The sequence below is a fragment of the Pyrgilauda ruficollis genome, unplaced genomic scaffold, assembly GCF_017590135.1.
Source record: "Pyrgilauda ruficollis isolate IOZ18807 unplaced genomic scaffold, ASM1759013v1 scaffold102, whole genome shotgun sequence".
NCBI classification, from domain to species: domain Eukaryota; kingdom Metazoa; phylum Chordata; class Aves; order Passeriformes; family Passeridae; genus Pyrgilauda; species Pyrgilauda ruficollis.
In genome coordinates, this window is record NW_024508324.1 from 708,388 (window position 1) to 718,604 (window position 10,217).

A 10,217-nucleotide genomic window follows, 5' to 3' on the forward strand; every position below is an offset into this window, starting at 1 on the left:
CTGACTAGGGTCACATTTTCAAATTGATTCATAAAATACCTCTGAATTAAAGAAATGTCTTGGATGGGTTTAAGTGTGGGGGTGTGCACAGTTGTCACACAAGATTTTACAGCTGCATGTTACTCTTATGCTGAGATGGATTTCTGCATGTGCAGTAAAATCATGAAGCACAAGTGAGCTTGGTTGTCCTTCCATGGAAATGATGCTTGTTCTTAATTCTGCTCTGAAGGTAGTAAATCACTTAATTTACATAGGTATACAATGATGAACATGACCTTAGCAATTAATGTTTTTCTTAACTACTTATTAATTATGTCAAGAGAGAATTTTCCATTAACACAAACAGGTGCTGGACTTTGGGCCCTGAAGAAAGCTTTGATTTGATATAGGATTTATACCCCTATAAATCTGGAAAACAGAAAGGGAATGTATATCATATGCATTCAAACAATAACTTCAAATAAAGCTTGAAGCATTACTTTATTTATTGCTGCTGATAAAGTGTTTCTGGAAGAAACTGACATTTATTTACATGTTTCTTAGCAGCATGAGCAGGTTCCAAAATTATGAATTAAAATTCATGTCAACCTGTATTCATGCATTGCAAAAGATTAAGGGGAAAACACATTCAAATTTGGCTAGACTAGGTCAAGTACTGATTTGAGAGTGTGTAATGTCATTTGCAATGCAAGTGATAGATAGGAATTGGACAGTAAAAGAACTCTTCAGTCAGTTATGGTTGCAAAATTTTCAATTGTGTTATAAAATTGTCCATACTTGTTGGTATCTAAGATCAGGGAAAAATTGAGCATTATGCCAGAAAGTATCTTGCCAATGCCTAGTTTGAATTTTCATGAATTTAATCTGAAGGGGTATTTGATTTCTGTAATAAAACCTCTGATACGAGCATAAACTTCTCAGTAGTTACAATGAGGGAATCAGGCTTCTGGGTTTCCTGGAGTTTCTGCTCATGTCCATGCTGGGACATTTGTCAGGCAATGCAATACCCACTCCATTTTCCCAACTTGCAGCTCAGAGCTTGATGAAGACATTGCATGATAAATGTGGCTTCCCACAGGAGCTGGTGCTGAACATCAGATACAAGAATGTTCTTCCTGAGCACCACTTCCATGACCCCTTACTTATAGAGAAGGGAATCTCCAATGTTCTCTTGAGCTTTGCTGTCTCTGACTTTCTGTAGTCAATGGGCAACTGGTTTTGGGTCTTCAAGTCTATGGTAGAAAGACGGGGGTGGCAGCCAGAGGAGTGACAGCAGGATTATTGATCCACAGTGAGTGTCAGAAATATTTATTAGCCTCTAGCTCTCTGTTTATTGCAGTCTCCAAAAGTGTGTCAGAGCATTTGCTGCAATTTGAATACTTTCAGATCCTTTGTGAGAGCAGCAGCAGCAGCAGCAGCAGCAGCAGCAGCAGTTCTCATTGCTTTCCGTGAAACACCATGGACTCAGCGCACCAGCTGTGTGCCTGTAGGCACTGAGTGTGTCTGTCCTTCCTGAGAAACCCAGAAGATCATCCTGTTCCTGCCCGTGGGGATCCATCCATGTGCACCTCCCTTGTGAAATGCCACTTCCCATTTGCAGCCCTGATTAACATCAGGAGCATCATGCTCCCTTCTGTTGGGCCCTTCAGGACCTCGTTGAAAATTGGATTTAGCAGTGTGTCAGTAATCAAGTCACCCCTCCTCAGGAGGCAGTCTTGGAGTGTGATCTCCTGCAGTGCCATAAATTCCTTGTTCAAGGATATTGATGAGAAATTTCAAAATTATGTACTTTTTACTTCAAACCAAATTTGACTTTTCAGCTCTCTTTTTATTTGTCAGACTTACATCAGGCTAAGAAATCTTTTATTTAAAACATGTGGTCCTAAACTTTTCCTATAATTTTAGACATTTTCAGTGATTTCTAAGGTTAAACCTTAAAGAGTGGGCACTTGGCCAAGGTAAACATGCAAAACACTGAGTAACTTGGAAATTTAAATAGCCAATCCTGTTCTGGCTGGGTTATGGGACCAGAAAAGCAGAGAAATACTTCATCCTTTGCCATAACTTTATATATTATGAATCACTTTTAGGAAATTATCACCTTTAATCACTGGACTTTTTAAGTTGTATTTCCTTATGTGCTTATAAAAAGCACACCTTTTTAAAGTGTATTTTAAATTGCCAACTGCAATTTAAAATAAGTATTAGAAAATAACAAGAAAGTGATAATAGTGAGAAGGAATAAAATATTTAAAAGTTTTAAAAATAAAAGTTGCAATTTCACACGTGGCATTTCATAAGAAAGCTACTCTTGTGGCATCAAAACTATTCAATCAAACAAAAAAAATCTAATTTATATATCTCAGAACTTATGTTCTTCTGTAAATTTTCAGTAAAATTACTGGGAAAACAAAGTGTCAAATATTGGTTTAAAATAACTGTTAAGAAAAAGAGGCAGGATTGCAAAGAAAGCAGAAACTTGACAGTTATTCCAGTTATTAAAATTTTTTGGTCTGTGAGCCTCTATACTTCAAAAACAGTGAATTTTATATCAGTCGTACATGTTTCACTCTCAAAAATACCAGAAAATGGCATTTGGATATGAAACTGACAATTTCAATTAGCAGCTGCTAAATTCAGAACATAATTTATTAAGTTGCTTTTTCCTTTGCATTTATCTAATATTTCTTATGTGCATTTACAAACCAGTAAATTATAACACATAAAAATAAATCAAACACAATATTTATGGTTTCCTGGAAGATGAAAACCTCCACAACAAGTCTATACGAGAGGACTTGGACTTCTGACACTGCAGTAAGGAATATTTTAAAATGAATCCTAGATTAATTATTAAATTTTGGAAAATTAAAAGCAGATGTAGGAATCTCTGTTTCCTAAAGCAATAAAAATAAATTTTTAAAAAGCATATATAATTCTATATTGTTATTATTCTATATAACTTCCCAAAATGTTATTTTTTTATTTCAGTTTTTTCTTTGTTTCTATGTTTTTCTTTTCTTGTACTATGATCTCTTTGTTGCACATCTAACTAAAATTTACTTCTGGATAGTTTTCCTTTATTTTTTAAGTCAATTTCAGTGAATACCATATTAGGCCAGTAAGGAATTCTCATTAAAAGTGGGAATAGGAATTCTGCAAAAAAAATTGGGTGTATTATAATGAAAATTTTGATGACTAGTACCTGTTGTCTTCAGAAAATATCTTGTTGTTGGCATTACAAAGAAAAAAAGACTTCGGACCAAAATAGATTTTGAAATAAATGATCGCAAATTGTATAGACTTCCATAGTAATTGTAATTCAGTTGCCTTTACGTACCTTTTTTTCTTCAGGCTCATTTCCCAACCTGAACAACGCTTCCTAAAGTGTATCATTCTGATAATTCACGACAACCTTCTTTCCAGGAGAAAATATGAGAGCACCCTTTGGGAAATAGAATAAAATTTGAGAGTTAGGCCTGAAGAGGAATGTGAAAACAAAGCTAATCATACTGCAATCCTCATAAGGCAGAGTATAATCTTTCACTCTTTTTTATTGTTATTAAAATAATTTCATACATTGCCCTTAGCCAAAATAAACAGGGCTTTCTGGGGTAAAATTAGAAAAAAAGTATGATTTAGTTTTCTTAAATATATATATCTCTACTCCTCTGTAGACATTTTCTCAAGGAAAAAAAAAACTATATTAATTTAAACAACACAGGGAATCCTAAACCACTGCTTTGTAAAGCTTAGAGAAAAGGCAGAAAAGTATCCTTTTATTCCAGATGTGCACAAAAATAAGACAGGAAAATGGAATCGTTCCTGTTGTCTACCTATTTTTTTTTTTCCTTTGTGCATGGTACACAGAGGACTTATGTCAATTACAGACATTCCCAAAGGATGGCATGAGTCTAGACAGCAAAAAACCTACCCTGGGAGTTTGTGTGCTAATAAGTATTTGATGCCTCCCAGATTTTCTAATGCAGTAGGCTATCAAGTATTTAACTTAATTAAATAATTTTTTTTTTTGGCGTTTTGGGGATTTGTTTGTTTGCTTGATGAAATATTTTCTCCTGTTGAAGGATAGAAGGAACTTAAACCTTCTGTTTGTTTGTTTACTTGGTTTTACTTTCTTTTGGTGGTTGATTTAAAAATATATAAAAAGGTGAATTTTATTTATCAGAATGGTTTGAATTTACAGCATAATCTTTCCATGAAATTCAGAATACCATGTTATAAAATCCTGCAAGTGTATGGAGATTAGATTTAGTCATCCACCTTCACTGGGTTGCTAGTGGTGACAAAGGAGAGGGAAAGACCACAGCTGGATGCAGGCTGAGTTGAGCTTAAATTTCCTTAACATTTTCTTTTATTGAGGCAGTAAATACTGTTAGTATTCAACTCTACAAAAATATTAAAAAGGAAAATCTACAACCCAGAAACACACCATATTTATACAAATATCTTTGGATAAATATGTTTGCAAACTCAGGTCATATATTATTAGCTTTTAAACAGTATTCCATTTTAAATAAGGATAAAACCTTTGTTTGAGGTAGCCTACCATACCAATGCTATCTCATACCTTACTGATTTTTATAAAGAAATAAAAATATGTGCTAAGAGCTGATGAGTCACTGTCTGGGTTACTGTGTTTGATGTTCCATTGGCTTAGATTTAATGGGAGAATTGGGAAATAAGGGAAACACAGTGATTAATATTTCAGTGATAAAATATATCTACTTACAGATATTTTCAATTAGTTTTTAGAAGTGAGGTTCTATTCTGTATAAACATATGTGTTCTGAAGTACATATGGAGTATTTAATTATGTGTCTCTCAATATCTTTCTCAAACACATTTCACAGAGCCTTTTGCTGTGCTTCATTTTTTTTTTTTTTTTTTTAAGATTGCTTTTGAGCATTGATATTTTTATCCCAGTTTGTACCATATCACAGTCTTTTCCTCTGTGCTCTGGCTGGACTAGCAAACTATTCAAATGATCCAAATGAGTGCAGAAAAGACCAGAAAACATATTATTGAACTGGATTTTGACACAAGATCAAACAAAATTCCAGGAAATGTAGGATTTTAAACAGTGTGTTCTTTTGTCTAAAAGCAATGATTTTTTTGGTTTTCTTTTAAGGCAATTGAGAAACTTGCAATTATCCTTTGTTTAGTGAAAACAAAGATTAACATCTTTCAGATGCAGATATTTATGGAAGAAATACTCAAGGCATCAGAAGAAAATGACTCATGAATATATGAAGTATGCATTGTGCAGTGTTGGTCAAGGGGCTCCTGAGGTTTGCTAAAACATGTGCATGTTACAAAACCTTTTACAGTTCATTCACTAAATTTATAGCAATAATAAAAAATTCAAACAAAGCAATAAGCTTTAGAGAACACACTGTCTTCAAGATGGTTATTTATAGTATGACCTTCCCCAAGCTGGCCTCAATAATAAATATTGTTGGATTTCTCATTAAAAGTGTGTGTGGGGGGGAGGGTTGTCAGCCTCTTTTGATTGCTTTTGGGTTTGTGTCGTTTTAATTTTGCTATTTTTACAATATTACATCTGAATCCAGGCATTTAAACTCTGTGGAATTAGAACAGCCATGTTATTAATTTGTTTGCTTTCCTGTAATGTCGCTTACTGGAGCTGCTGGGCTTGCAGGAAATGTAAGATATCTTTGAAGTTATATTTGTATTGTTTTAAGAGATTTTTTTATTTCTACCATATAATGGAAATTTAATACTATAATGATAATAGTAATAATTTTGTATGATTTATTTTACTTTATGACTCTTGCAAGTAATGTCATGAAGTCATAATAATACAATAATTTGGAACCTAATGTGACCTGAGGGAGGAAAAGCTTTTTTTTTTTCTTAAAGATCATTATGATACTCGTATTATCCTAGACTCTTAAATCTCCTGTTCTTTATCTTATTAACATAATTTGCATATGTGGCTGAGATAATTGAGAAAATGTGACCTATAAATAATAACTTTTCCAGAGCTGCCTTAGAAATACCAATATATCTTTTCTGTTACTACTGGAAAACTTTGTTTAGTATTATTTTGGGGAGGGATGTTTATAAAAATACCCTAGTTCTTATGACAGTTTATTGACAAAACCCCAAAATTATTTACTCCAAAGTTTAACATTGTACTTTTCAAGAGAAAAACAGTACTTCCACTTTTACAAGTCTACTTTACATGTCTACTTTTACAAGCCTACTTTACCCTCAATATAAAAAATATTTCTGATCTGGTACATAGTAAATTTCAAGTTTAAAAATGTTGATGTTTCTATTTTTTTTTTTTTTCCTAAAGATAAATTTTAATGAGATTTTATTGCTTTAAAAGCTGTGGTTTTTATCATATTTCTTTAAAAAAATCATAGTTTCCAAAAAATATTATTAGCCAGGTGTTGCACAGAAATTGTAGAGAGCTTATAAGAAATGGATATATTTGCTTTAAGATCCTATAATCTTTTAATGAATCTGTCCAGAAGTCTTTCTGAGTTGGAAAAGAAAAAATCTTGAACTGAAACTGGAAGGCAAAAATGTGAAAAGATTTTCCAGGAAAAAGTACTTTGAAACTCTCAAGTGTTCTCAATTTTTTTTATTCTTTATATACATTTTCAAATTGAAAAAGCTCTGCAAGGTGAAGTTTAGATTGTTTCCTAATCTTTCTCTAACTTAAAATCTCTTGGATCTATTATATATGAATTTCACAAAGTTTAGAAAATATTTCACTATGGAAAATTTTCTATAATAATTTTTCAGCTGGTCATGACTATTTTCACACTTCCATTACAAGTAACTTTTAACTTACATTAAGTTTAAATTCTTTTGCTATTACTATATTAAGAAAAAAAAACAGCAAACAACAAAACAATAAGAAACTTTTTATATTCTTTTACAGTTTGGATTGTTCTTTTGACTTCGCAGCCCTATACGTTATGTCCTTCCTCTCCAAAGATATGCTACTTTTTTTTTTTATTATTATTTGACAGATTATCTAATTATTAGTTTCCATAAATAATTAGGAAACTTTAAACCTCCCTTCACCTTGATAAAATTGATAGAGCACGCACAAATTACAAACTCATGGTAAGTTATGGAATACTTACTGGACTTCTTGCCTCTGCAAGACAGACAAATGTTGTTGAGAACAAGCTTTTCACATTATATCTGTGTAGTCTATGGCTGTCTCTTACTTCCTCTATTGACACTATTAAAAGGCCTGAGGAGGTGATAAATAGAGTATTTGACTGTTGACATATGTTATATGATGGTTTGTGAGTTGATCTAATGCCTGACATCTTCAACTCAACCCAAACACGGATTAAAAACCATAAATAAAACTTATTTACTCAGTCTCTTGTCACAGAGAGACTGGGATAATAATTAGAGCGGTAGTCATGAATTTATGAAAATAGAATTCAATTAAATCCATTGCCATTTGTATATGACCTTTGATAAATTACTTAGGTTAGACTTTCAACAGTATTTGGTAGTCAATGTGGAATTCTTCTCATTTGAATTTAACTGTCAAAATGGAAGTGTTTAACCTTAGTAGTTTTACCAGGTCTCTTTGCAGGCAATGAAGGAGGAAGATATGTCCCTCTAGAGAAAATATCATCCCATTTCTCTTTTTCTGCCTCAGAGAGAACCTGTATAATTAGCTTCAACTAAATGCTTTGCTCTTATAACTCTGTCCAAAAGGAGCTGATGATTTCTGTGAGTAAATGGTACTTTCCCTGCACCTGCAACAACCTGAGGAAAACTGTGTTATGTGAGATGGGTCAATGTATTTGAAAGAGTGACATGGTTGTCCTGAAAGAAAACTGTATTCTTGACCTTCAAGTAAGTGAGAAACCTACAACATTCTGAAACTGGGCAAGCGATCGATCACTGCAAGAGCACAAAGTCCCCTCTGGGGACAGATGGTTTCACATGCAATATGTATTTATGGAAATGATGAGCCCACGTACATATTTACACAAAAGAATGTGAATTAATGCGATACCTATGAACTCATTTTCATCTTGAACGCCTACTGCATTGCCTGCAGCTTTGCCATTGCAGGAGAAAGTCACCACAGGACATTTTTCCTTAAGGGTGTAGCAATACACTCTGAAAGCTCAGTCTAAATGTGAGTTTTAATGCAAACATTTTAGACATTCAGTATGGACACAAAAAAACTAACAACTATGTCAGGGGAGGAGGAAGAATAGGGATTTTGGAGCCTTATATAACATAATTTGGCACTTGACAAATTATATGCTAAGGATTTAATTATGCAAATAAAAACTCTGGAAGAAAAGGATCACAAGACTCCCCAGAGTGCACATTAGAAAACAAAGAAAAGCACAATTAGAAATGCAATATATACACTGCTTACTATCAGAAATGGATCTTTTTGTCATTGATTTTTTTTACACTCATTGAAATTATGCCAGTATTATTTCATTTTTTATCTGCAAGTCCTACTTCTATATTGCCATTGCAACTTTCCCTTTGTATTCTGGGGGCGTTTGTGCTGATTTTTTGTTTATTTGCTTCAGAATTAATTATTTTTCACTTTCTTCAGACTAGTTAAATATGATGGGAAAATTTAAAGTATAACAGAAAATAAATTGGTTTAATTTTTATTACAAAACTTTTTAGGTGATTAAAAGTTGGCATTTTGACCTCCACTTGATTTTGGCAAGTAGCCCCTTTTAATCTTTAGTTGAACATGCAAATATGTAAAATGTATGCCTTGAAAAAATATCTTGTGTTTACAATGTAGTAGAAAATATTCCCTGAGTATGAGGTACTTACATCTGAAAGTTCTTTAATGAAAGTCTGAAAACATACATCCGGGAGGCAATTTCTTTATTTCCTTCATTTCTTCATTTGTTCAGTGGGGAAAATATCACTCAAATTGTGACGAGGATTTCTCTTTCTTTTTTTAGCCATTTTGAGATTCTCTAATTGCTCTATAGAGTTGAATACTTGGTCTGTAGCTTAGTTAAACCAATTGCAGCAGTGTAACCCTTTTAGCACAGATGAAGAGCCAGAAGGTGTTTGATCCAATGAAACAGCGTCATGAGACACAGATTATAGAAATCCCAATTATTAATGTTAAACGCTAAATTTCAGCAGGTGAAAGTGGACAGAAAGGAAATCAAGAAGGCACAAGCCTTAAGCAACTTCCAGATGTGTAGGAACTGAGTAAATATGGTTTTCCAGTAGCTCTTGGCAGGCTGCATTGGTTCCCAGGGATGTCTGGGCTGCCCTTGCCCTGAGCTGGGTTTCCCTTTGCCCAGTCTTTCTGAGCTCCAGCCCTGGGATTGACACGAGGGAAAGGGATGGCAGACCCTGGCAGCTCCAGCCAGGCAAACAGCCTCTGGAAGTCCTGGGGGAGTGTGGGCAGCTGTCACCTCTTTCCCGAGAGCAGGGGGACAGGAGCAATCTGGGGAAAAACAGCTGAGTAAAAACATCCCCAAGCAGACCCATGAGAGAGAAGGAATACTCTCCCTCCTCCATGAATATCACACTCCTCCTGGCAAAGACAGGATGCTGAATGCCAGTCTCCCTTTTTTCAAGAAACAGTGCAAGAGCCAACTGAAAGTGCCCAAGATGTGTACTGGAAGTCTGAGTGCAAAACTAGTAAAAATAGGTATATAATACCATGGTTTTTTTAATGTAAAAATTGTATAATGATCTACAACTCTACTGTAAATTAGGGCTTTTTTCTGATGTAATTATAATCTGATTTAATCTGATTTGGACTGTAAAACTATTAAAACATTAGTTGAATTGCCAGTAAATTCATGGGTTTGTGGTTTAACCAGTAAATTAATGGGCTTTTGTGGTTTAACCTCAGGTGGCAACTTAGTACTGTGGAGGCACTCACTTGCTCCCCACCACTTTCCACCTCTCACATGAGGAGGAGAATTGGAAAGAAAAGGTAAAACTAATGGTTTGAGATAAGAACATCTAATAATTGAAAATATTATTATGAATAATAAGTAAAAATAATAATTAGCAGCATCTATGTATTAGTAATCTTAATAATACTAAATATTCTGATAATCATATAAATAATGATAATGATAATTTTAACGATAAGAACAGAGAGAGAGAGAGTAACAGAGAGAGAGGGTAACATAATTGCTCAGCACCACTGACTGATGTGCAGCCTGTCCCTGAAT